At 39.9% G+C, this 27,895-nt stretch overlaps 1 long non-coding RNA gene across 1 annotated transcript in view; it reads left to right on the top strand.

The window, feature by feature from the left end:
* The first annotated feature begins 225 nt into the window (after positions 1-225).
* LOC113918486 overlaps positions 226-27,895 on the top strand; it is a 64,327-nt gene continuing 36,657 nt past the window's right edge. Inside the window, exons 1-2 of the long non-coding RNA XR_003518579.2 lie at positions 226-343; positions 17,921-18,191. This is a non-coding gene — a long non-coding RNA (uncharacterized LOC113918486). The remainder of the gene's footprint in view (positions 344-17,920; positions 18,192-27,895) is intronic.

Genomic DNA, 27,895 nt, shown 5'->3' with positions numbered 1-27,895 from the left:
CGTCTTCACCAGTCTCTTTTCAGAACACCCAGAGTCTAGATGAATTCACTAGAAGTCAATTTGCTGAGTGGACAGTTTGCCTAAAGCCAATTCGTGGAAAAGCCAATTCGCCAAATGCCTGATACATCAAATTTACTTATACCTTTCAACTATTTAGCTATGGTTCATGTGTTTTGACTTTGTCCTCGTTGCAGCATTTCAAGGCATGATTAATTTGTTTTTGTCACAGTCCCCACTGCTCTTGCTGGAGCCAAAGGGCAAAGAGAGGAAGGGGCCAAAGAAATGGCAGAGGAATGAGAACCGAAGAAGGGAAGCCATGGGGCAGAAGAGAAACACTTCAGAGGTAAGAGGCACATAATTATAAGATGATATTCTTAAATAGGGGGTATTCTTATGAATACATTTTTTAAGAATATATCATTAATCATGCAAGCAGACAATGGTAATGGTTTCTGATATGCAAGAAAATATTCCAGAATGTATATTTTTTGAGTATGTGGAAAATCCTTAACAATATAATCTCTTTAGGCAAAGCCATTTTCATATTCAATTATTACCCCTGTGAAATATCTTCTTTATGCCCCAGTCTCCGTGTCTCTATATTTCTCTCATTCTCCAGCTGGTAGCAACAGGAAGCAGGGGCAAAAATGAAAAGTAGTCTGTCAGAAATAGCTTTTGAAAATGGAAGCTGGGTGGATCAGTCACCCTGAACACATTTGCATTGGGCATTCAGGGAATCAGCTTTGGAAGTTGGCTTGATTCTGGATATACCAGGAAAGTTGACAATGGGTGAGTTAAGGGGGAAGAGGGAAGCCAAAAAACTAAAGATGTTGGTCTACTTTCGTAAGAAAGAGGTTTAGGCAAACAATGATCAGAAATGTACCTTTTTTTTTTTTTTTTTTACTTTAAGTGCCCAGGCTGTAGTGACATAAAGCAGTTTCAACAAATGTTTGGCCCTCAGCCACCACCCTGAGCCCTGCCCAGCTCTTCACCCACCCATCACTTAACAACCATGCTACTCCTTCGTGCTTAAGTGGATGTGATTTGAAAACCTTCTGACATACTCCTTAGTCATTACACTTTGGATATGTGAATAATCAGAAATCGAATTGCCATCTTGAGTCTCCCAACTATATTAGCACATAAGTGTGAACAGAAGTGTGCTTTCTGAAAAATAGATTAAAAAAGAAATATACCATTCTCTTAATGAGAGCATAATTCAAAGACCAGCAAAACATGCTTAGACCCACACTGAAGGTCTTAGTATAACACAAGAACGTGTCAGGGAGCAGGGGTGCAGAGAGATCTGAAAGGTCACAGTCAGTGATCACCTCAGATCAAGAATGCCCTTCTTGGAGCGCCTGGGTGGCTCAGTCAGTTAAGTGTCTGCCTTCGGCTCAGGTCATGATCCCAGGGTCCCAGGATCGAGCCCCAGGGTCGGGCTCCCTGGGAGCCTGCTTCTCCCTCTCCTCGGCCCCACACCCCTGCTCATGCTCTTTCTCTCAAGTAAATAAATAAAATATTTAAAGAAAAAAAAAAGAAAAGAAAGAAAGAATGCCCCTTCTGTCTGTCTCCACCTGTGTGGTCCTAGATAGAGATATATCCATCTCATGAGATGGGAACCTTAGGTCATCAAACCTGCCTCATGTAAAAGTTGCATACTAGATTTGATTGCCTCTACTCTTCTATGTTTGCACAACAAAGTTCCTAAATATAATTTGGTTCATGTGAGTTACAAGTTATAAGTTTCTGAGTCTCTTATCAGATATTGTTTTTCTATAAATTCTGCTTTATAATCATTTCCAGGATAATCAAAGCAGCCATTTTTACTCCATCTTATCTGCTATACATGTTCGTGTATATATTAGGCTATTAGTGCCCAGCACTTTACAACTATGTTCTGAGATAGATATTTGGATCCTCGTTTATAAAGCAAATAACCAAATCTCAATCATGTAAGGAATATACTCAGGATATCACAGCTGTTCAAAAAATTTGAACTAATATATTTGACTCCAAAGTCCCTGGGACCCAACCTTTGCAGGCTACAGTCTTCGAAGAGTCACTGACAAGTCACTCTTGGGAGGTGACAGTTCTGTGATCTGAGCCTGATTCTGAATTATGGAAAATCCACACTTTGTCAGGCAGTCTTTTCTGGAACAGAATGTCATAATCACATCAACTACTTGCAAGTTCCTGGTTTTCTCATTTTGAAAGGTAAATTATTGTGAATAGTAAGAGCTATAGAGATAGGCTTTCTGCCTTTCTTATTTTTTTTAGATTTTTTTTTAGATTTTATTTATTTATCTAATTGACAGAGAGAGACACACACACACACAGCGAAAGCAAGAACACAAGCAGGGGGAGTGGGAGAGGGAGAAGCAGGCTTCCTGCAGAGCAGGGAGCCCGACGTGGGGCTTGATCCCAGGACCCTGGGATCATGACCTGAGCTGAAGGCAGACGCTTAACCGACCGAGCCACTCAGGCGCCCCTTTCTGCTTTTCTTATATTTAATTTATGTTTCGATTACTGAAGTAGAAAACAACTGGTACTGGTTTTTTGTCTGTTTGTTTGTCTACAAAACACCCACTAACTTCTCACAGAGTAAGAGCACTCTCAGGTAAACACATGAGATATACTGATAAAGTGACAAGACTCTAGAAATAAATCCTTTGGGTCAGAATCAGCTTTGGGCTGAGGTAAGGAGTTATGTCTTCCCCACCACCAAAAAAAGGAATAAAAATAAAGCCAACCAAAAACTGACTAGCACAGGAGTCCAGCCAATAGTGAAAACCAGAAATTCTAGAGCTGACAAAAGCAAACATTAAGATGAAAGTCAAAAACAAAACAAAACAAAACAAAAAAAACTAAACCAAAACAAAAAAAATTATGGTCAAAGCAGAAAAAGCTCAGGGTGCCTGGGTGGCTCAGTCGTTAAGCGGCTGCCTTCGACTCAGGTCATGGTCCCGGGGTCCTGGGATGGAGCCCCGCATCGGGCTCCCTGCTCTGCGAGAAGCCTGCTTATCCCCCTCCCACTCCCCCTGCTTGTGCTCCCTCTCTTGCTGTCTTTCTCTCTATCAAAATAAATAAATAAAATCTTTAAAAAAAAAAAGCAGATATAGCTGTAGGATTAACACATCAGAATAACCTTCAAAATGCTCAATTATTAAAGTTTCCTTCTTTTCCCTTGTGATATAAATATTTGTTTTTCACAATTTGTGAATCCTTGAGTTAATACTTGGATCCCTTAGAAGGCAGTGAAGATGGACCAAGGATTTACCCCTTTCCCAGTGGAGGGAGTAAAAGGCTTCACAATGGGAACCTTGATAGGTACATATGATAATTCTCAGAATATTAAGTTTATCAGGACATCCTGTTCTTTGGTAAAATAAGGCTTTCCTGACACAACTATTCCTGACCTTGGGAAAATATTTATGATTGCTATGTACAAAAGGATGTGTTTTTGTATTAGCATCTGTGAAATGAGAGCAATGAATGATGCTAGGAAATTGTGGGAACACAATTGATTGGTGGGAGGGCTTCCAATATTTTAAAAGGCTCAAATTGGCATTAGAGGATAACATGAGAATTTACCTTAACACCACTTAAGCCTTAACAAAGGAAGAATGACAACTAACATAGGAAAAAGGAGTTTCTTTCAGAACACAGGAAACTGAGTCAGAGAAAAATCTGGACCTCAGATTTCAAGTTCCAATTTTGGCATGAATGAGGTCATTAGGAAATAAGGGCATGTGAATGGCAAACTTTCATTTGAGGGAAAGGTAGTGATAAGATGTGTAAATGCAGCCCGTATAATTCAACCAACAATCCCACTTGTTATTGAAGTCTCAAAAAAAGGAAAGGAAAGGAAAGGAGAGGAGAGGAGAGGAGAGGGGAGGGTAAGGGAGGGGAAGGAAGGGAAGGAGAGATAGAGAGAAAGAAAGAAAGAAAGAAAGAAAGAAAGAAAGAAAGAAAGAAAGAAAGAAAGAAAGAAAGAGAGAGAGAGAGAGAAAGAAAGAAAGAGAGAGAGAGAGAGAGAGAGAGAAAGAAAGAAAGAAAGAAAGAAAGAAAGAAAGAAAGAAAGAAAGAAAGAAAGAAAGAAAAAGAAAGAAAGAAAGAAAAAGAAAGAAAGAGAAAGAGAAAGAGAAAGAAAGAAAGAAAACTTAAAAGAAAAAAAAAAACACAAGGGCGCCTGGGTGGCTCAGTTGGTTAAGCGACTGCCTTCGGCTCAGGTCATGATCCTGGAGTCCCGGGATCGAGTCCCGCATCGGGCTCCCTGCTCGGCGAGGGGCCTGCTTCTCCCTCTAACCCTCCCCACTCTCATGTACTCTCTCTCTCTCTTTCTCACTCTCTCAAAATAAATAAATAAATCTTTAAAAAAAAAAACACAAGCAAAATATCCAACAAACAGACAAAAAACTGAAAACCATGCAAAGACATGGTTCTAAACATAGAGTAGGATCAAAATAACCCTCAAGATATTCCTTGGCAGGCAATGAAGAAAGAACAAGGTAGTAGGTGAGAAGCCCGAGACCTACAAGATCATATCTACAAGAGCGCCAGGCAAATGTGAGTTTCCCTGGGTACATATTGACTATGACTCAGCTGGATTCTTTTGACCTGGAAATGGGAAGTTAACGTGTAAGGTGTATCTGTTTGTATAAATTATAAACCCTTGCTAAAGAAAACCTCTCGCCTGGGGCCATTGGAAGATGGTTAGGTCAATGGGAGGAAAAAAAAAAAAGCAAAACCAGCCTTTGCTTTATAACGATTCTGTATTACAATTATATTTCCTAAAATATATTGTTTTCTATTAAGCCAGCTGTGTCATTCAAAACCATCATGCTTTTTTTGGTCAATATTAGTAACTTCCAATTGTTGGTGGTACCCTTTCCCAACTATCATGACCACATTGCAATGAAAACAAATCTAGGAACAAATTCTTTCACACATAGAAACATTTATTATCAAAGTTATAACAGTTTATAAACTAGTGAGCAAACTCAAGAAGTGCCAACCCTCTGTCTTTCCAAGTGCTCTGACAGCACATACAGGAAAGGTCCCTTCAGGACAAATGCACCAATGTTTCACTAGCAGGAGTCAGGCAACAAAGAAACCTAGGCATCTACTCTGTACTTGGGCCACTTTGGAACTATCTGTCACCTCTATCTATCTATCTATCTATCTATCTATCTTATCATCTATCTTTTAGAATCCAAGATTTGTTTGTTTATTTATTTATTTATTTGAGAGAGAGTGTGTGAGAGAGAGAGAGATCATGAGCAGGGGGGAGGGGGAGAGGAAGAAGCAGACTCCCTGCTGAGCAGGGAGCCCGATGCGGAACTTGATCCCAGGACTCTGGAATCATGACCTGAACCAAAGGCAGACGCTTAACCGACTGAGCCACCCAGGCGTGCCCCTATCTTTTAGAATCTAAAATTCCATTCTCAAGCATACAATCTAGGTTTATTAGATTCTTGAACCCTATGCGTATAAGCTTGGGAATGCCCGTAAAATGTGCCATATGCTAAGATGTAGAATAAAGGCATCCAATGCAAAAGTATATAGACCATACTCTCTCAACTGAAGTGCTTTAAAGTAAATTACAAACCACACTGGGCATAACTCAAATGTCCATCCACAAGAGAACAGATAAAATGTGCTATAGTCACGTAATGGAATACTCCAGAAATGAAAACAAAGGATGATCAATACCTGCAACAACATGGATGAATCTCAAAAACACCACAGAGAACTACAAAAGCCCAAAAAAGAAAAAGTGCTTACTATGTCATTGCATTTATATGGAAGTTCACAAACAACCAAACTAGTTCACAGTGATAAAAATCAGAATAGTGTTTGACTCCAGAGGAGACGACCACAGATGGGAAAGAAATAAAAGGGGATTTTGGGGGGTGATGACAATACTCTACATATTGATTGGAGTGTTAGTTACATGGAAATCTATCTCTGTCTTATCTATTCATCTATTATCTACCTAGGTACCTATCTAAATATGCATATATGTCTCAGTCCATTCAGGCTGCTATAACAAAATACCACAGACTGGGTATCTTATAAACAGCAATGTATTGCTCACAGTTTTGGAGGCTGGAAGGCTGAGGTCAGAAAGCCAGCTTCTGAGTTGTAGGCTTCCTGTTGTATCCTGGAAGATTCAAGAGGCTAAGGAGCTCTGTGGGGGACTCTTTAGCACTAATTCCATTCATGATGGCTCCACCCTCATGACCTCATCACCCCTACAGGCCTTGCCTACAAATACCATCATCTTTGAGGTTAGGATTTCACCATATGAATTTGGGGGCATGGAGTACAAGCATTCTGACCATAACAGTACACACACACACGCCCACAGGCACACACATGTATACATTTACATATTATATGCTGAACACTTAACTGTATTTAACTGTAGGTAATTATATCTTGATAAAAAAATTACAAACAACGTAACATATATCTATTCCCTTAGTAAAACCTCTGGATAGCTCAGAGGTTACAATTTTACTGAGGAAGAAACTATTCATTTGGTCTCTTGAAAGTAATAACAAGAATTCTTGGGGGCGCCAGGGTGGTTCAGTCGTTATGCATCTGACTTCGGCTCAGGTCATGGTCCCAGGGTCCTGGGATCGAGCCCCACATTGGGCTCCTTACCCAGCGGGAAGCCTGCTTCTCCCTCTCCCACCCCCTCTGCTTGTGTTCCCTCTCTCGCTGTGTCTCTCTCTGTCAGATAAATAAACTTGTTAAAAAAAAAAAAAGAATTCTTGTCCCTTAGTAAGTGGTTCTAATGGGACAGGCACCACACTAGCTAATTGCCATATGTAATTCGAATTATTGAATTCTCTCAACAACTTCATGACGTTGGATTTACCATTATTCCCATTTTATCGGTGACGAAACTGATGCCAGAGAGGCTGCATACTTTGCCCAATGTCACAGCCTAGCAGGTGCAATGGAGGTCATTAGACCCAGGTGTTTTTTGTTTTTTTGTTTTTTAACTCCAGAGTTTTCCTGGCACCATCATCAGAGCTCTGCATGACTCCTGTCTTGCCAAAAGTGAGAGGACTAAGCTGTTAGAGAAAAATTATTACAAGGTAGACCCAGATGAAGTAAAGGGCAAAGGTAGAAAAGAATGGCATTGATTTCCAGGGAGAGACCTTATCAAATATGTCCCCTTCCATGGGGGCTCAGAAGAATTTAATTGCTATCAAACCCAAGCCAAAATTATGAAGCAGACTCTCTTTTGTCCCTGCATCTGTGTAATAAATGACCTCTCCTGCCAATTTCGAATTGCCAGGCAATATTTTTTGTTCGTTAGAAGGATGTCAATTGTGATAGGAGATGACTCAGCTATCTGAGTCATCATGATTTTACTCTGCTCAGTCTAATCACAGTTTTGTTCTTTCCCGAGATGTTTTACCAAAAACTACTGCTTAAGCCTCTGATTAATATTACAGTTCAATCTATAAAAAATAAAATCAAGTTCACTTTTTTTTTCCCAAAGGGGTGAATTTCTTTTTAAAGAGTAAAGCACAGGAAAAACATCCAAATAAAGGAAAGATCTCACCATTTCCTTTATTTATTCTCACTTCATATGTACTAAACTAGCTTCATTTTGAATGAATTCCCAAGAAACTAAACAAGCAAGCACACTGCTCAGACCAGTCCTGGCATGCCCAGTTCTGCATGAGCCCATGGCAAGCCTTAGGTAAATAACTCGGTTCCACACTTCTCTAAGGAAGAGATTAGAACTAGACTATTACAGTGGAAGCCTATGCTCGTGATGGTTTTAAAGTTATATTTTTTTAAAAGGTTTGGATTTTATGGCTAGGCTCAAATAAAGACAGTTGCCTTTCTCTGCCTTTCTTTGCCTTCTCTTTCATACTCCCTTTCTTATACATACAAATCAAATGCTCACACACACCCCCACGCATATTCAACCTTCTGAACCAAATTGCACACCATAGGGACAATTGAACAGTATTGGAAGTTTTGCTGTCCCCCCCTCCAACGTGCAGTGTTGAACTGACAATTTATGCCTGCAGGTGGCTGCTTGTAAATGCAATTAGGCCCTGCTCCCACTGGGAGGGCTCAAGTGCACCCCATTAACTGGGCCAAGACTGTATGAATACTAGTAATTTTCCACCTGCAAGAAAAATGGACAGCTTATGCCAAAGGAAGTGAAATATATGGTCAGGTGTCTAGGCCATGTAGCCAGTGTGATTTTGTAAAGACAAGTATTCAAGCCTCGGGCCCTTATGTTTACATCGAGTTGGATCATCCTAGGCTCATTAACAAAGATCTTTCTCAAAAGAAAAAGAAACTCCTGTTCCTGCTTGGACTTTTGAAAAATACAGCGTGTGATCCTTCCAAAGTGAGATGTTTACTGGAAGGAACACAGGCTTTGTTTGGAGTAAGACTGTCCTACATTCTGATCATATCTTGAAGATGTTAGCCGGCTGATGAGTAGCAGAATCAGAATTTGAACATGGATTGCTTCATGCTAGCCTCATGCTTTCTCTTCAAGTACCCAGGATCCAGAACACATAAACCAAATGAATGAACGTCCTGTCCTAGGAAATTAATAATTAAGGCCTTGGTCAGTTTCAATTAACCACTTAGAAAACACAGGTTTATAAAGGCAGGTTATGTTATTTTGGGAATAACTTCTTAGAAGATCCTTGTGGGATTATGATGTACCTTGAGACATCATTCTCAGATGCAACATAAAGCATGTTTATTATGATTCGTGGGTTGTTGAAGGTGCATGTTTCTGTTAGTCGGGAAAATAAAACTTGAAATAAAAATCACTAGGCTATTAATCTCAGATGATTCTTTTATTTAAAGATTTTATTTATTTATTTGAGAGAGAGAATGAGACAGAGAGAGAGAGCATGAGAGGGGGGAGGGTCAGAGGGAGAAGCAGACTCCCCACCGAGCAGGGGGCCCGATGCGGGACTCGATCCCAGGACTCCGGGATCATGACCTAAGCCGAGGGCAGTCGCTTAACCAACTGAGCCACCCAGGCGCCCAATCTCAGGTGATTCTTAATGTGAGTCAGAAAAAAAAACCAAAAACAAAAAACAGGTGGCTTTGAGGGTAAAAGCTGGGGCAAGAATTAAATTCTTATGGTATAGTAGCCAGAGGGGGAGAAAACGGCTCCAGGGATAATGAGGAGCATGGAAGGGAGGAGAAAGGATGGTGACTCACTCTAGCCCAGTGCCACACCCAGGACATGAGCGTGCTGGGCGACAAATAAGCAGTCATTGCTAGGCCCAGTGCAAATTTCAGATCTATCTGCATTAGAATGATAGGCTATCAAGTTTTCTGTTAAGGTGGATTTAGAGTATCAGGATTTGAATCCTTGTCCCATCACCTACTGACTGTGTCTTTTGCAAGTTGCCTGATCCATCAAAGCCTCGAATAGACACGTTAATATTCCCTCGTTTGCAGGTTGATGGCAGAGGTTAAAATGGGAAAATCCATGCAAAGTGCTTGCCAGAGAGTGGGTACTCAATTTGTTAGCTCCGATCATTGGATTCTGGACATCACTCTCATCCTTTGCTCTGATCCATAGCTTGGCTTACAAAAACACCCCTAGGCAGTGTTCCAACATGTTCCAAAACAAGAAAAAGATGATGAAGAAATATCTATAAAAAACAAAACAAGATTTCTTGGTCTAGCCAATGCTATGGGCTCCTTTACACCAGTTTATCTATCTCTTATCCTTCAAGGATCAACTCAACTCAACTTGACCTTAATAACTTCTAACCCCCCAAATCAGACAAATCATTCCTCCTCTCTCTAAATTCCCAAAATGCATTGTGTCTACCCCTACTTGCATCATTTAGTTATTTCTGCTTGGTACTGTGGTTAATTGTATGACCGTCTCACCAACTAATTTAGGAAATTCTTGAAGACTCATCTCTGATTCCACATAGAGCCTAATGTTCCCAACATAGCAAAAAATGCTATCAATGCCTATTTAATTAATATTGAGACCATAAAATATTTTCATAGACAATTAAGAACACTGAACACACACACACACACACACACACACACACACACACACACACACTCACATACCCATAACTTATTGTAGTTCACCAACTTTGTCTCAGAAGTGAGAATGTACGAATGTGCATATAATCTCCCTGGACAATGCAATATTTGGAGGGGAACAATGCATTATTCTAATCAGTGAAGGATCCAGAGACAACTCCACCCTCTCCTCAACTTTGTAGCCTTAATTAACCTCACAGAAAAGATCAAGGAAAGAAAACAGACCAATGGTCCTGCACATAGAATTATATTATTGAGAGAAAATGCTTGTAGCTCTTTGTTGCTTTCTGTAAAGAATGAAAGGGAAGATGGGAACCTACCTGAAAAAGAGAGTTGGAACACAAAGTTAGTGACAAATTTCCTTGTAATTGCAAATACATATATTTTAATACATATACCTATATTAAATATCAAACACATATATATATGTGTGTGTGTGTATGTGTGTGTGTGTATATATATATATATATATATATATATATATATATATATATATAAAACTTTCTCACAAAGGTTATTGTTATAAACCAGTTAGCCTGAGTCTAGGACCCCCCCTCATACAAATAATTCCTATAACAGAGACATTTATTTATTTATTTATTTATATTATTGAGGTACAGTTAACAAACTGTTAATTAGTTTCAGGTGTATAACATAGTGACTCAGCAATCTTGTCCATTACTCAGTGTTCACCATGATAAGTACAGTCACCATCTGTCACCATGCCACATTATTACAATATTATTAACTATATTCCCTATGCTGTACTTTTCATCTTTTCATCCTGGTGACTTATTTTATAACTGAAAGTCTCTACCTGTTAATCTCCTTCATCTATTTGCCCACCCACCCCCACCTTCCCTCTGGCAACCACCAGTTTGTTCTCTGTATTTAGGTCTCTTTGAGAGATCATTTTTAATTAAGTTGTATGTAAGTGCCCCTTAGAGTTTCTTAGCAAAACCCTGAGTGCCTCAACCAACACTTAAAATTCCCAGGTTACTTAAAACAAGAAATGTAGGTCTGGTGTTTGAAAAATATTTCAAATTGTCTCTCTCTCTCTCTCTCTCTCTCTCTCTCTCACACACACACACATAAACGCACACACACTATATCTCGAGTGCACAGAGTGATCCAAAATGTACCACCAGTCACCACCAGTGTAGCTCTTTCTCTTGCCGTGTAAGAGGAATTTAGATTATTTTTTTTAAGTCACTGTTTGGATCCAGAAAGGCTTTTCTTTTTGGTCTCAAGAAACACAATAATCAATTCCTTTAAGAGAGAAAAATGTGTTTTTCCCAAATATGTTGCACAGAAAAGATAAGGCGGCTTCTCCCTAGGGAGATGGGAAGAACAAACAGTGTTGTCAACACAGGAAGGCTGCTGCAGAGGTGGACACATCCCCCTGCCACCCTGATTAGAGAAAGCCAGGAAGTAAAGGGCTGTTTACTTGGGAACTGCCATGAGAACCAAGGCTGCAGCCCCCACCCCAAGGGGGGAAGGGGAGAAACAGCCCAATCTGGGAAAGGCTGCGATCCCAGCAGAGCATTCTTCTCCCATCCTCTGCAGGGCTATTTGTTTCTGAACCTTGGACTGGGGTGCCAAGGAAGAAGCCACGATGCCTGCCCTCCCCAGGACAGAACTGGGAAGAGGGCCAGAGGAACCTGACAAGGATTTAGGATGGGAAGAAGAACTGTAAGACTTTTACTTGTCTTGACTTGACTGTCTCTAGGGAAAAATGAGCCCAGGTGGATAATCTACGTGTCACATGGATGTTGTGTCAATTTAGCTAAGCAGGAACTCGGTTTATCAGGATTCCTTCCATTGCATAATCCCACGTTAGCATGGGCCACGAGAAACATACATGGTGGCGTTTGGAAGTCAAGCATAAATCATATTATTTTAAAACTCTGAAGGTCAGTGCATGTGCAAGTGGGCATGGGCAGAAGAAGCCGGGCACGCAGGTCCCTCAGCCCCCCCACAGATGGCCTCCTCCGGGTGCCCAGTGCCCAGGCCAGTGCATGCTTATTTAGTACCATGATAAAGCACACATTTCTCCGGCAGGTCACTCACATCATTGAAGTTGGAGGCTTCGAGACACAGTTTGTCCTTGTGGGTTTCAGATCGTCCTCCTGCATTTGTTTGTCTTTTTTTTTTCTCTCTTCTGCTTCACATGTGTCTTTCCTTCTCCACCTCCTGCCCTGCTGACTGCAGACTCCAGCTTCAGCGTTAGAGACAACAGCCGTACATCAACCCCTTAACCACCACCCCTAACTGTGAAAAGTTACATTTCTGTAAAAAGACAGTTTATTCTTTATCACTTCTAGTGGTTCTCTTTCTCTGGTCAAGCTCTGCCTGATACCATCTAAATTCCAGGAGAGACTTTGCCAGTGTCCTTGGTGTTGGGGTTGACATAGTTATTTACCAGATGATTTGATTTAAGGCAAAATGGAGCTCTTGAGATTTCTGATAAAATTAACTCATGAAAACATAATTGTAAAGTTGAAGAATGGGACAAGAGCAGATGGAAATAAACACCATTCTAAAGCAATGAAACTGACAGCTGAAAACCCTGAGAATTCTGGATTAGATAATGTTTCAAGGAATATATGTTCATTTTATATGCATAGACCTCTATATATTTACATATACACATATAAATGTGTATACTCATAAAGAGTTAGAAAAACAACATGTTAGCTAGCAAACACCTCCATGGGACTCACTTCTGTAAATAAACATGAATTGATAGACTGCCAAAGGAATACTGAAATGTGAACCTTTAATCCAGGCTGGTTTGGAGAAAATAACATTGCTCTCTGTAACTATGAGAAATAAAAATGATTGGCTACAGTGTTTCACATATTACTTCTTTACACTTCGACTCATTTCCAAAAGTGCTTGAGGTAGCTTGCAAAATATGTACACTAAAATAAAATAAAGTAAAATAAAATAAAATAAAATCAGCCGATGATGAAAGTGGAACAAAGGAAAAATAGGATTTGAACTATAAAACAGAGCTGGTCTAACGTGAATTCAGGAAAATGTTCAAATTTAAAAGAATACAAGCAATTAATTCTTGTGTAGTTGAGTGTAACAGGCACGAGCAGTATGAAGACCTGAAAATCTAATGTAGTGTTAAACTAAATTAATCAAGATTTAGTATCCTGTATGTGGAAACTGATTATTTAATTTTACCCTATAGTAATCAGGTCCTTTCTAAAGTATTTATTCAATTTATGGTTCCAGATCCTAAAAGATTTAGACAATCAGGAAAATGTGCAGTCAAGATTAACAAAACAGTGAAAAGACTTAAAAAAAAAAATGCCTTGGGAAGAATGGTTAAAGGACCTGAGTAGTTTTAACCTAAGAAAGAAGGATTTTATGAGACAGAATAACTGTTTTCAATACAAAGGACTCCCATGTAAAATAGGGGACAATTCAAATATATTGCCTGGGGATAAATATAGTCAAGAGTTAAAAGTAAATAAATATAAGCTGAACGTAATATTCATATCCATACAAATGTAAATATGAAATAAAATGTTTTGCGTGGTTTGGAGCCGAGGTCTTCAAGGAAGTAGTAAGGCTCCTCCTTGTTGGGATGTCCCCAAGAAGAGGCAAACACTGGGCGTGAGGCTGGAAAGAGATGATGTCAACAGTCATTTCCTATCTTAATCCATATCATAAACACTATCCCAGGACTGGTCGTACATGCTTTTTCCAAAAATCAGGGGTCAAGTCCTTGCAGTTTAAGAAACAGAACAGAGACCTAAACTGTGAATACTTGTACACTTTGTTCATTTTCCTGGGGAGCTGACATGTGAAAAATAGCCATACCTGAGACACACCTATTACTCAGTGATGCCTTGTCCACTCTCCTTGATTGCTGCTTCTAGATTTTATAATCTTTCCAATCTCCCTCCTGGGATTATACACCAGAGTTTACAGGAACCAGTTCCAGCCTACAGATAGATGTTTAACCCTACATGGAGTTTAAAGTTTTAAAATTAGTTATCAACATTTAAAAACAAGGAAAACTCACATGACATGCCAGACTGAAAACTGGTCTTGAAAAATAAAAAGATCTTGAACTACTGAGCCCTCTTTCCTGCATGGCATTGTCATGACCAAAGCTGAATTTTATTTCCCCTCTTTAGTGAAACCTAGGTCTCCTGTTTGCCACCATTCTTCATTGTCTCCTGCATTTACGTTATCTATCCGGCCCTTGCTGAATTTGCAATCTTTGCCATGTATTCTGAGCACACTGACTGTTAGACACTTTTTTTTATTTGACTGGGAAACTTTTAGTAAATGTTTATATATATTCTTTTTTTTTTTTTTTTTTTTTATTTTTATTTTTTTTATTGTTATGTTAATCACCATATATTACATCATTAGTTTTTGGTGCAGTGTTCCATGATTCATTGTTTGTTCATAACACCCAGTGCTCCATGCAGAACGTGCCCTCCTCAATGCCCATCACCAGGCTAACCCATCCCCCTACCCCCTCCCCTCTAGAACCCTCAGTTTGTTTTTCAGAGTCCATCATCTCTCATGGTTCGTCTCTGTTTATATATATTCTTAAGAATGTCTTAGCTGAGTTCCCTAGAGATTAGAGCCTGAGGCAAGGATTAAATGCTGGTGCTTTTTTTGGGATGTGCAAACCTAGGGCAACAAGAGTACAAAAGGAAGAAAGTGAGAGAGGAAATCAGAGGAATCAATTGCTAGGAGATGTAGAATGTCTCTTGGCACAGCATTGCACTTGGCCAGTGAGAACACTCAGCCCGGTGGGATGTCTCAGGACAGTTTATAGAAGAAACTGTGTTACCGTGGACAGATTGATTATCTCCCTCCCATCTACTGGTTCCCACTGGTCCAAGTTTGCCCCATTGGAAATTAACCTCTCTATGCTTCTGGGTTGCATGATTAAGCCCCTTCCATGGCTTCTGTGATGTCAGATTTACACCCTGAAGTGCAGGTTTTTCACCCTTTTGCAAAATAGGAGGAGGAGACAAAAGTCCCCGGCGTACAACTGGTGAGGTTAGCTGTCCAGTAGCAGCCAAGGGCAGTGTAAGTAGGTGCTCAGCTCCCGGTGCTGGAACTTGCCACGGACAGGTCTGCATGGAATCAGTCGGCCACCGAGACAAAGCAAATGAATGAGAGGCATTGGTCATAAAGTTGAGGGAGTCGAAGGCAGGGGTCAGCCAATTATGGCCTGTAGGTCCAATCTGGCCCGCCACTTGTTTTTTACAGCCCACGAGCTAAACATGGTTTTATATTTTTAAATTGTTTAAAAAAATCAAAGGGAGAATAATATTTCACAACATATGCAAATTATGTGAAATCCAGCAATCAGTGGCCATAAAGAAAGTTTTATTGGAACACAGACACAGTCATTTGTTATGGATTGCTTATGTCTGCTCTCATACAACAGAGACTGCACAGCCTGCAAACCATAAAATATTTACCCAGAGGCCTTTTGGAAAACGTTTGCCAATCTCTGGTCTAAGGAAGCCCATTTAGTGTATCAGAATCAAGAAGCAAAATGGAACGTTCTCGGCAAAATACAATAGGGCTATAATTGCTCAAAAATTATGTTAAAAGCTACCACTATTTACACATGCCTACTTATGTTTCTCATAATTGTGAATATAATTGCACTCCCATGTGCCAACCAAAGAGCTTTCCATGGTTAATGTCCCGTGATCTATTTATGGAATCACCTACAAAAAGACAAAACAACTTCTCTGGTTTTAACCCAAAGAGCAATAGAGTAACTCTCCTCCAGATGAAAATAATCTCAGAACATTATTCGGACATACAACAGAGCAAGAAAGAGAGGTGATATTATTAATTAAGTTTCTAATTCAAGTTGCCTGTTCCGAATTTAAAAATCCTACTTGGAAAAAAAAAAAAAAGATGGGCACACCCAGAGAAGCCACAGCCCCGAGCACGTTCTTCTGTGTACATTAGCGGGCACATGATTTCCTGGGGTCATCCTTTGAGATGAGCTGAATGTCACAGCGTGACCACACAGTGCCATGAGAGAGGATATGCAGCCCCATCAATAATAGGACCAATTTTGCTGACAGCTAGAACCACAGAAGCAGACTCTGTGACTAAGAACTCCAGACAAAGAAAGATTTTGAGCATTTAGAGGATATCTTTTATTTGGGGATTAACGAAATGCTGTTTACTTATTCACTCGAAAAGCATCCGCTAAGAGCCTATTACGTACGAGGTGCTAGGTGCCATGCTAAGGGTACTCGCAAAAACAGGACACAGTGTCTGCCCTGGCACTTGGGATGGGATCAACTGACGCTCCAGCCCCCATGACCTGGATGCTGTAAACTATGCTTTTGCTCCCAGAATAGCCCTCTCCAGGGGCCTGTTCCTCCCAGTGGAACAGCATCTAACTATTCTTGGCTCCCCTTCCCAAGACGAGCCTGACCTTTCATGCAGCTGGAGAGCATGAGTGGCTAGAGTCATGCAAGCCTCTCCCAGGATATGCACCCCCAAGCCAAGCTTCTGCAGGGCCGGGCTCCAGGAGGCCTCCTCTGCACGATCGGTCTAGTTTAGGATAACCAAGCATTCTTCTAATCTGTTTAAATATGGATTTTCCTTGGGAGTCTTAGAGGACCTTGGGATGCGAAGCTGGGCTTGATACATTTATGTGCTTTAAGAGCACTGAGCTTCTTCCTTTCGGATAACACCGGCTAGGCCCGGGGAAGGGTCTCTTTGAAACAGCCACTTGGACCACGCTCTGTGCATATGATAAAATGTTCTCAATACTGACTCCTAAGAAACAGGGTTTTTGAAGGTAGTTCGACATGAGGCAGCATGGGGTAGAAGAACACACATATATGCTCTTTGATTACTTTCCACCATTTTTGGTCATTACACCTACATCCTTAATTTACACAGTTTTGCGCTACAGGAGAGCTGTGTTTCTGGGTGAACTAGAGTAAGAATTCTGTCACTTGAATGCACTGAAAGCAGTTTATCTTGTTATTTAGTAATCTTAAAAAAAGTTATGGTCATGACATTGTGGAAAAGGCGAAACTATGGGGCCAGTAGAAAGGTTGCCAGGGGTTAGGGAGGGCGGGGCATAAATGGGCAGAGCACAGAGGAGTGTCAGGGTGGTGACAAGAATCTGCAGAAGAGTGTGATGGTGGATAGATGCCATTGTACGTTTGTCCAGACCCACAGGAGGTACAACACCAAGAGTGATCTTCTTGTAAACTTTGGACTTTGGGGTGATGATGACGTGTCAGTGTAAGGTCATCAATTTTAATAAATGCACCAGTAGGAGAGCGTGGTGACAGGGAGTGCGTGGGAAAATCTCTGTACTCTCCATTATGCTGGGAACCTAAAACTGCTCTAAAAAATTAAAAATAAAAAAAGTCTTTAGAGAAATGGTGGTAACAGAGAACCCTTGCTGATATTGAAGAAATGTAAACAGATGTTTCCATGTAGAAATATAAGAACAAAATCTTTCTAGGAAACAAAGTCTTTGCCTTCAATTGTGCATTGGTGTCCTGTGTGTAACTGGACAAGTTGTGGCCATCTTGCACTTTAGTGTCCTTGTTGCTAAAATGACAAGGCAGGACAAGGCTACTTGTCTAGGAATTTTCGAAAGCTAAAAGAGCATAACCATTTAACTTATTTTTCATTTAATTTATTGAGCTTAATCCAGCTCTAATCTGCTATGACTAGTCTTTTATGTGAGTCCAGAATAATTTAGGCTAAGCTAGACTGTTCTTTCAGTTGACCATTGTGCACGGCTCACCTGCTAGACTCAACTCTTGTCTTTCTGCCCCTCTGTGCTTTCCTGTAGTCCCTGCTCACCAGGCTTCTGCCGCATCCCAGATACAGAATTTCAGAGAAGGCCACAATCGTGAGCCTAACGAAAGCATTTTGAGGAAAACATTTCCTCATGTTTTACAAGGATTCTACACACATTCTGCATCCTGCCGAGTTAAGCTTTATCACACAAACCCCTGGGAACAGGAGGACCCTGAGAGGAGAATGGGAGAAGCATCATTCTTTCCCACATCATGCCATGGATGTTAGAGGCAAGGCCTTCACATGAGCCTTTAGGAGAACATGTAAGTCAAAACCTAACCATATTTACAACAGATTCATATTTTATACCAAGGGGTAGGCTCTAAACAATAAGACAGAAATCATGTGTAGTCAAAACAACAGTAGAAAATATCCAAGACTTCTCATAGCTTCTAGTATTGTATAAATTTAACAGATGCCCTCCACCCCAGCCCTTTTTTACCCGGCACTGAAAAAAAAAAATTATTCTTTCTTTAGTTGAATGCCAGAGTAGACAACTGTCTTGTTTTTAGGGGCCAGGATATATGTAAATATGTATATTCTTTTTAAAAGCAGAATCATAATAGTACAACAATATGTTCACACTATGGGATGTGTGCTTACCCTGGGTCTTACACTTATTCAGTGGCATGGCAAGGGAAGAATAAGCTGTTTCCCTCATTTTCTCTTTCTTTGCTGACCTCCAATAGTTGGGGTTTTGTGTTGAATGTTTGCATTATGGCACTTTCTTGTATCTTTAGGAAATCCAACATCCAGCCTCATCAGAGTCAGTGCACAGAATCAACTGGAAGGGAATGTGTCCCGGGCACCTTAGAGTAGGCAGGACCCTCACAGGATGACAGGTTCCAAGAGAGGAGAAAGAGGTTGTTGAGGCAGGAGATGGTCAACGATGGGTGCTGGGTTCATGCTTTGAGGGAGCATAGGTCACCGCTTCAGATGGTCTGGCTCTGGATACGAGAAGCTGTGACACTGGGCCTGGAGTAGAGCAGGAGGGTCCCTAACCCCAGAGGACAGTAAGTATGAGAGATGGGCAGTCCCCCGTGGCTTCACAGTGCATCCTTAAGTGAATTAGAACAAGATACTCCTTTGGCAGACAGCCCTGCCCCAAGGCGCACAGCTTGGCACCAGCCTATAGACTGAACTCCTGCTGCAGCCCCCCACCCCTGCCCAGCACTTTTGTATAGTACTCAGTCTGTGCAACACAGTGGCCCAGATGATGAAAGCCACACCAAAGGGGGAGTGATGGTCAAGATCTGTCTTAATCCTCCCGCTTTGTGAAACCAATTTGGTCTCAGGGCTTGGGGCGCCTCTGCAGATGGGAGCTGCAGACCTTGGAGGAAAGCAGCCAGGTCTCATTCTGTGCGCTGGGCTCCAGAACAATCCTTTAATCCCACCAACAATCCCTGCAACAAGAAACACTGATTCTCCTTTTATTTAATTAGAGGACTGTTTTCTCATGAGCATTCTGCCTGATTTATGGATACCTATTGTTCAACATGTAATTGCGTATTCAGCACTGCTCAATGGAAGCAGGACCACGTGGGCTTGTGCTGCTTGCTTTACATTTTTAAAACCTTTTATTTAAGTGTATATGATTTGTTTTATTATGATGCATAGAATCAAGGCATTCCAGGAGGCACTCTGTGGGTGTATTATTTTTGATAGTTGTTAAGACACATGGAGAAGACTGCGCCAAGCCAGTCAGTACCCTGCCAGGCTGACTCAAAAGTCTTGCAATTTGGAGCCATGACCAGGCTAAGGCTGAGTCTCCAAGATGCCCGCAACCTTCAGACATTTACCCGATGAACAGTAGATCCGTTTTGAGTGAATGAAAGATTGAATCGTACTTTCAAGGATTTACTACCATACAGCAGCAATCAGATACTTTTTTCCCCAGATATCTTGATGTTCTCTAGATACCCACATGCATTTTAGAGAAAACTTTGCAGGTGTGGGGAAAACTGTACAAGCGCTACCATGGGGCCAGTTCATCTCAGTGGCCTTCACTGTGGCATTAGGAACTGGAACTATGACATGCAAGGCAGGTATGAGCTCAAATGAAAGTTCTAGCGTCATCGTTTGATGTTTAATGCCATGCATTCGTCTTATCGTAACTTTATGATTTCTACCATCTTCCGTCATTAACTCCCTCCTTTCCCCCCCACCCCCGTCCTTCAGCCCAAAGGAACTCCTTACTCACTCTTCCCCACTCAGAGCCAGGCTGTTCCACACCCTTGCCTTTGGCTGTGTTGTTTTTTCTGCCTCATCTCTGTTCCCAAGGCAACGAGAATAACAAAAATGTTAGTAGGCTAAGACTTATTTACAGTTGCAACACTGCATTTAATAGACATGAAGTAAGAGTGTTGGCCACACCCTAGTGTGATCACCATCTTTTCCTCTCAGAGAAGAAAATATTCAAATATACATTTACTCTTTCTCAATAGCTCTTTACCTGGCAGCCCTTATGTCCTAGACATTGTTCTATGTACTGGAGATACAGCAGTAAACACAAACTAAAACCCCTTCATTCACAAAGGGTCCCAAATAAGTCTCTTAACTGTTTTACTCTCAGAAATACATTTGGTTCCCCATTATAACTCAAAAAAAAAAAAAAAAATACATAAAGTTACACAATTAGCCTGAAATTATTCCATTAAGAGCTGGAAACTATTTATAGTTGGTATTCTGTTCATATATATATATTTTTTGAGGCAAAGAGGGTGTTTACACAATGTTCTCCAAAGTTCTAGTTGAATAGTTAACATTGTTTTACATTGTCTGTAGGATAATTGCATACACTTTTAGTTGAAAAAAAAGTTTTTTGATTTTAAAAACTGAGTTTTAGAATATTATTCACTATTTAAAATTTTAAATTAAAGTTTTCATGCCAGTTTTTTAATAAAACACATATACAGGAAAGTACACAGAACATAATTATGAAGTTCAATGAATCACATGATGAATTTCTCAGAGCGAACACCCATGTTACCATCACTCAGATGTAGAAAGAGAATATTACTGACACCCCCAGAAATATTGCTTGTCTTTTATCAGTCAGAACACCGACCCTTCTCCCCAAAGTTAACCATGATCCTAACTTCTAATACGCTTGTTAAGTTCTACTTAGTTTTGAACTCCGTATAAATGGAATTTAAAAATCTATATTTTTACATGTCTGGCTTCTTTCTTTGACATGACATGGTATCGTAAGATTCACCCATATTATGGTATGTGGCTGTAGGCCATTGTATGAATATGCCACAATTGGTTTATCTATTGCACGCTTAGTGATTTTTTTTACTTTACTCTAACCCTTAATTATATAGAATTCCTCTTTCAAACTTGAAATCTACATGAAGACCCATTTTCATCATTTTATTCATATTCTAGTATCTTGATTACATCAATCAAAAAATGAGCCTCTTTGACTCTGGTATGTCAATTATGCCTCTGTACTTAAAATGAAATCATGAAAGTATGGTGTGTGTATGGATTTTAACTACCCTAGGTAAGATACTTTGCCAATCATTTTCCCTAAACACAGTAAATTTTCTTCATCACCTCGTCCTATACTTCTCAAACGTCCATTCTCGTGCTAGAGTAAGTAGTTCAGACTGACCTGAAGTATACTTCCATCTGAAAAGGGGTCCCATTTGTGGTTTCTAAACATCATCGATTTTCATCCTCTTTTCGAGACCTGCTCTTACTGAGTAGAGGATCACTGACATTCCACGTGTGTTCTGTTTTTATACCATCTATAGGTCAGCTTTCGTTAAATGGATTTTTGCCTGGTCAGCACTCAGCAGGAGGAAAAAAAAAAAGTCACCTCAACAGGCTAATGATGAAACACAGGATGGTCATTAGCCCGCCATGCCTGCCAAGGGGATTTATGAAATCTATTTACAAAGAAGTTGGTCATTGCTTCCTGGTGTCTTCTTTATGAAGCCCCCTGAGGAGAAGTCCTTGTCAGAGCTTTGTTCCAAAATCAGCTCTACTTTCCCTGAGCAATCAGTCTGTTTTTATCTTAAAGAGCTTAAAAATGTTTAAGTATGGTTTTCAGAAAATGCAAAGCCAGATTTATGACTCAAAGGTGCATTTTCCATCTATCCCTGCTTACATCTTAACCTCATTTTATGTTCTATCTCTCTTCTTTTGCCTATTTTTTTTTCTTTTACCCAATTTTTAACTTGCAATATTGTGTGGCATTGTTACCTGAAATAATATCTGAAACAAAGTAGAGTAGATTGTTACTAACACATGAGTTGTGTCTATTACCGGTTTGGTTACTGACTGTTCTTATGATTCAGAAGCACCACTATTTTGATCAGGACACACATATGAGGAATGGAAAAGCCATACTATTTGTCAAATTTATCATGGTCTTTTGGGTTTAAAACATGCTATAATTATTTTCTAAATTTATCACAATCTTTCAAATTTTAAAATTCCATTTTTCCCCTTTGAGGGATTACTTGATAACTTAGGAGAAAAATTCCTGAGAAGCAGTTTTTCTAGAAACAGTTTAATGCTTCTGCCTATCATGCCATATTATTGTCTGATACAGAAAGATCTTTAAGATATTCTACTTAAAAAAGAAAAATGGGACCCTATGTTTTTATTACCTTGAATAAGCATAAAATATCTCAAGGAAAATACACAAGCAACTGGTAACAGGGGTTACCTGTTTGGGATTGGTAACTGAGTGAATGGAAGAAGAGATTAGGGTGAAATATTTCACTGAGGGGCGCCTGGGCGGCTCAGTTGGTTAAGCGACTGCCTTCGGCTCAGGTCATGACCCTGGAGCCCCGGGATCGAGTCCCACATCGGGCTCCCTGCTCAGCAGGGAGTCTGCTTCTCCCTCTGACCCTCTTCCCTCTCGTGCTCTCTCTCTCTCTCATTCTCTCTCTCAAATAAATAAATAAACTCTTAAAAAAAAAGAAATATTTCACTGATTTTGTATTTTTTTAAGAGTTTATTTATTTATTTGACAGAGAGTGAGCACAAACAGGGGGAGCAGCAGAGGGAGAGGGAGAAGCAGGCTCCCCACTGAGCAGGGAGCCCGACGTGGGGCTCGATCCCAGGACCCTGAGATCATGACCTGAGCTGAAGGCAGACGCTTAAACGACTGAGCCACCCAGGCGTCCCTCACTGACTTTGTAGTTCATTGAGTTTTGGTACAAGTTGACATGTTACAAAATCAAGAACTTAAACAAACAAAAAAAATCATACATGAAAAAGTTTTCAAAACAAAAGCACCTCTACCCCAATAAACAAAGACATTTATTATAAGACCGTTATTTTTACATGCAGTGTTTTTATATAGTAAGGGTAATGACGGTTGAGAAGTAAATTAAATGCAATTATGTCAATATGCCAAAACTCTACTAATAGAGTAACTTTATCTGTTTATGTGTGTGTGTGTGTGTGTGTGTGTGTGTGTGTGTGTGTGTGTGTGTATAATTTTACTGTGTTCTTCAAAGGGAAGGGGACAAAATTTGCTGCTGGCCATTATGGAACAAGTAGGTCTAGACTGAGCACCATAAGAACTAGAAAACTGGAAAAATATATGTAACATCTTTGAAACATTGGGCTACAGGACGTGGTCCTTGAGATAAAGAAACTAATGAAGGGAGCCCTAGAGTCACTCCAGGTTTCTGCCTCAAAGCATATTCCAGACCACAGTGCAGGAAGGGAAACCCAAGTCTATTGTGGCATCTGAACTGATCTAAGGAAACAGAGATCAGAGTCCAGGGAGGCTGGGGCAGCTGCAATCTGTGGAACAGAAGGAAAAGGAGGAAGCTATGCAGAGCAATAGCTCCAGAGATCGACAGTCGGGTCTTTAGTGTGTTGCTGAATTCTGAGCCACATAATGTAAGATAAAAACCCATGAGGCTGGGAAGAATGATGAAAGATGTGTAAACTGATCATTTTCCAGAGATCTCACGGAGCTGGCGGAAGTTTGCATTCTGGTAAGCCAGTGGGGAGAGTCCTCAGTGAACACTAGGGCATTCAGTAGAGACCCAAGAAGAGTAAACAATATGGAAATGGAACTAAACCAGTCCTACAGTTAAAGCTACTTGAAGCCAGCTCTGTCCTACAGAACTTGCTACATTTATGGAAATGGATTGCATTTGTATTGTGCAAGACACTTGCCACAAGACACATGTGGCTTCTGAGTACTCAAAATGTGGTTAGTATGACTAAGGAAATTAACTTTTGTCTTTAGCATTAACTAACAAATTTAAATAGCCACATGTGGCTAATAGCTACATGTTGCCCACAACTTTAGACTCCCTACAGCAACATTAAAATCTTGAAACAAGCTTCAGAAGGATCAAGCTGATTCTAAAGTAACTTAACTGCCTTTGAGACTAAAGTCTAACACTCTTTTAAAAAAGAAAACAAGGGGCGTCTGCGTGGCTCCGTCAATTAAGTATACATCTGACTCTTGATCTCAGCTCAGGTCTCAGTCTCAAGGTTCTGAGTCAAACCCTGCATGGGGCTCCATGCTGGGTGTGGAGGCTACATTAAAGGGGAAAAAAAAGAAAAAGAAAGAACGAACGAACGAACGAAAGAAAGAAAGAAAGAAAGAAAGAGAGAAAAAGAAAGAAAACAAAAACAAAATATTCGATCCTGGCTCAACTATGTGACAAATAGCAGGCTGTGGAAGTAACTGTGTTTGACCTCTAAGGTTAAATCAGAAAGACACGGGAGCGTCTATCTTAGTCTCTTAAACCTCACTAAGAAAAGCCATCTACCATGTTGGGGAAACTGAGCACCCCCCCACCTTCGCCCAAAGTTAGCACCAACTTAGCAACCATGTGGGTGGGCTATGTTAGAAACAGATCCTCTGACCCTTGTCACTCCATCAGATGACTGCAGCATCAGAGACTTCTAACCACAACCTGATTAAAAACTCTGAACCAGAACCAGTCAAGCCACTCCTGAATTCCTGGATGTCAGACACCATTAGAGGTATAAAAAATAGACCATTGCTGTTTTAAGCCACTATGTTTGAAGATGTTTTTACAAATATAGTATTAGATAACTAAGGTGATTGGGAATTGTTTAATGACCATAAATTTGACAACCTAAATGAAAAAATACAAATTCCTCCAAACATACAAATTATCACAACCGACACAAGAAAAAGTAGAATATATGAATAGCTTGATATCTATTAAAGAAATGGAATTTGTAATTACAGTGTTCCCACAAAGAAATTCTAGGCTCTGATGACTCACTTCACTGTTGAATTCTATCAAAGTGTTAAAAGAAAAGAAAATTATATGACTTCCCCCAAACTCTTCCAGAAAATAGAGGAGGAAAAAAACATATCTAAACTTATTCTACAAGGCCAGCAAAACTCAGATACCATATCCAGGAAAGACATTAAAGAAAAGAGAGCCACAGACTAATATTCCTCATGAACATAAACTCAAATATCCCTAAGAAAATATTAGCAAATTGAATCCATTTATAAATAGAATAATACATCATGACCAAGTGAATTTTTCTCAGGAACATAAAATTGGATTAACATTTAAAAATCAATTAATGGAAAATGTTCTGAAATTAGATATCAGGAATGGTTGCAAAACCTAATGAATACACTAAAAATCACTGAATTGTATACTTGAAGATGATGAACTTTAATGGTATGTGAATTATATCTCAATAAAGTTATTATAAAACTTTCAATTAGTATAAATCATCAAATTAACAGAAAAAGAAAGAAAACTCATGATTATCTTAAAAGATGAATAAGAAGTATTTAACAAAATTCATCTCCCATTCATGATAAAAACTCAGAGAAAGCTACAATTAGAAGCTCAACCTGATAAAATCTAAGAAAACAAACTACAGATAACATCATCCTTGAAGGTGAAATGCTGAATGCTTTCTTCCTAAGATCAGGAACAAGGCAAGGATATCCACTCTTGCCATTTCTATTCATCATTGTGCTAGAGATCATAGATAAGGCAAGAAAAATAAATAAAAGGACAAAGCAAAACTGTCTTTATCTACTGACAACATGATGGTCTATAGAAAAAGCCCTAATATAATCTAAAAAAAAAAAAAGCTATGATAACTAATGAGTTTAGCTATTCTGCAAAATAAAAAAACAACTCACAAAAATCTATTGGATTTTTATATATTAGCAATGAACAACAACTGGAAATTGAAATTGAAAAATAAAACAATTTTGTTTACAACAGCAGAGACACCCGCTTTTAGCCAAGATGGAATTACAGGGACCAGATGTACCCTTCTGCCTGAAACAGGTTTGTTTTTTTTTTAAAGGACAAAATACATGAAACAAAAGTTTTCAAGATACTAGACATCAGATAAAGAAAACAAATGCCATGAGTCATCCAATTGCTTCATCTTACTGTCACGAGACAGTTTCCAGGCTGTGGTGAAGGCGGACAGGAGAGCGGTCCCCAGGGAAAGGACTCCCTGAGTTGAGGAGATGGACTTAGGCATCCAGAAGGATCATGGCAGACAGAATTAACCGACAGCCTACTGGAGAAGAGATACACAGAGAGAACACGGGATTTCTGCAGGGTATGTAACAGAATACTGCTCAGCGCATGAATGGGAGTAAACTGCCAGAACCCGGGAAAGAGCCACAGAAAGAATTAGAGGTAATAATTCCCAGCACTCACACAGGTCTAGAAACCGTTCCAGTTCCCACCCACCGGAGTGGAAACCCTCCTGGTTTGTGGGGCGTGGGGTAGATGGCCAATGGGTCTTGTCCCAGTAGTGCCCAACAAAACTTGAAAGTAAGACCCTAAAAGATCAAACTGTTTCCAAGCAACTTCACTGCGGTCCTAGGGCCAAGCTGAAGGATATAGGAATACAAAAATATCCAGCTCCAACAACACAAGTTTTACAGCAGCAGAAGGTCAATAAAGAATTACCAGGGATAACATAATAATAACATAAGGGAGCACTATGCAACTATAGAAAATGTAAAGGTGAGGAAAATCTCTGAAATAATATGGAGTGATTTCCAAGACATAGCTTTAAGTGAAAAAACGCTAAGCCCTCAAAAATTGTCTACAGTATGTTGCACTTTATTTTTTTTTTAATTTTATTTATTTATTTGTCAGAGAGAGAGAGAGAGAGAGAGCACAAGCAGGGGGAGAGGCAGACAGAGGGAGAAACAGGATCCTCACTGAGCAAGGAACCCGATGTGGGACTCGACCCCAGGACCCTGAGATCATGACCCGAGCAGAAGGCAGCTGCTCAACCAACAGAGTCACCCAGGCTCCCAGTACGTTACACTTTATATAAGAAAGGAATATAAGATCATACACCTGTATCTTTGTCTAACAATGATTCTCTATTGGCCACATTCCTGAAGAAGGAATTCTGGAAAGATAAACTGGAGACTAAGAAAATGGATAGCCACAGGAGTTTGTGGGAAAAGGTTGCGAATAAAGAGATGAGGGACTGGGGTAACAGGGTTGAAGGAAGAGTGCTACTTCCTTGAATATAACTTTTGATCTAACTCTGACTCTTAAAACCATAGTGATATTTCATACATCCTTCACATACACCCCAAATTAAATAATTAAAAGCAATCAGGACATGAGGGTAACTCAAAATGGAATACAAACACTAGCAAACGAACCTGACTCTATTACAAATAAATAACGTACTCACACCTAAGGGCATGGGAAGAAACAAACTGTCCAAAGTAGCTCTGGAAACCTGTGTCTTGACTGGATACTCTAAGGCTAAAGACAAAAATTACTATACATAAAAATTATAATCTAGTTAGTAACTATAATTTTTTGCTTTTGTTTTTAAACAAGGATAATGCCTAGCAATTTTGAAATTACTTTATGTTTATAGTGAAAAAAAAGGGAATAGATCCTAGACAATGAGAGCCAGGGTTTCTTAATGTTAGAAAAAGAATTTATAAATAAGGAAAAAGGGAGGCCTAAAATAAACTCCA

This window comes from Zalophus californianus, chromosome 1, assembly GCF_009762305.2.
Source record: "Zalophus californianus isolate mZalCal1 chromosome 1, mZalCal1.pri.v2, whole genome shotgun sequence".
Classification (NCBI taxonomy): domain Eukaryota; kingdom Metazoa; phylum Chordata; class Mammalia; order Carnivora; family Otariidae; genus Zalophus; species Zalophus californianus.
Note: the sequence above shows the minus strand (reverse complement) of the source record. Positions and strands in the feature narration are given on the sequence as shown.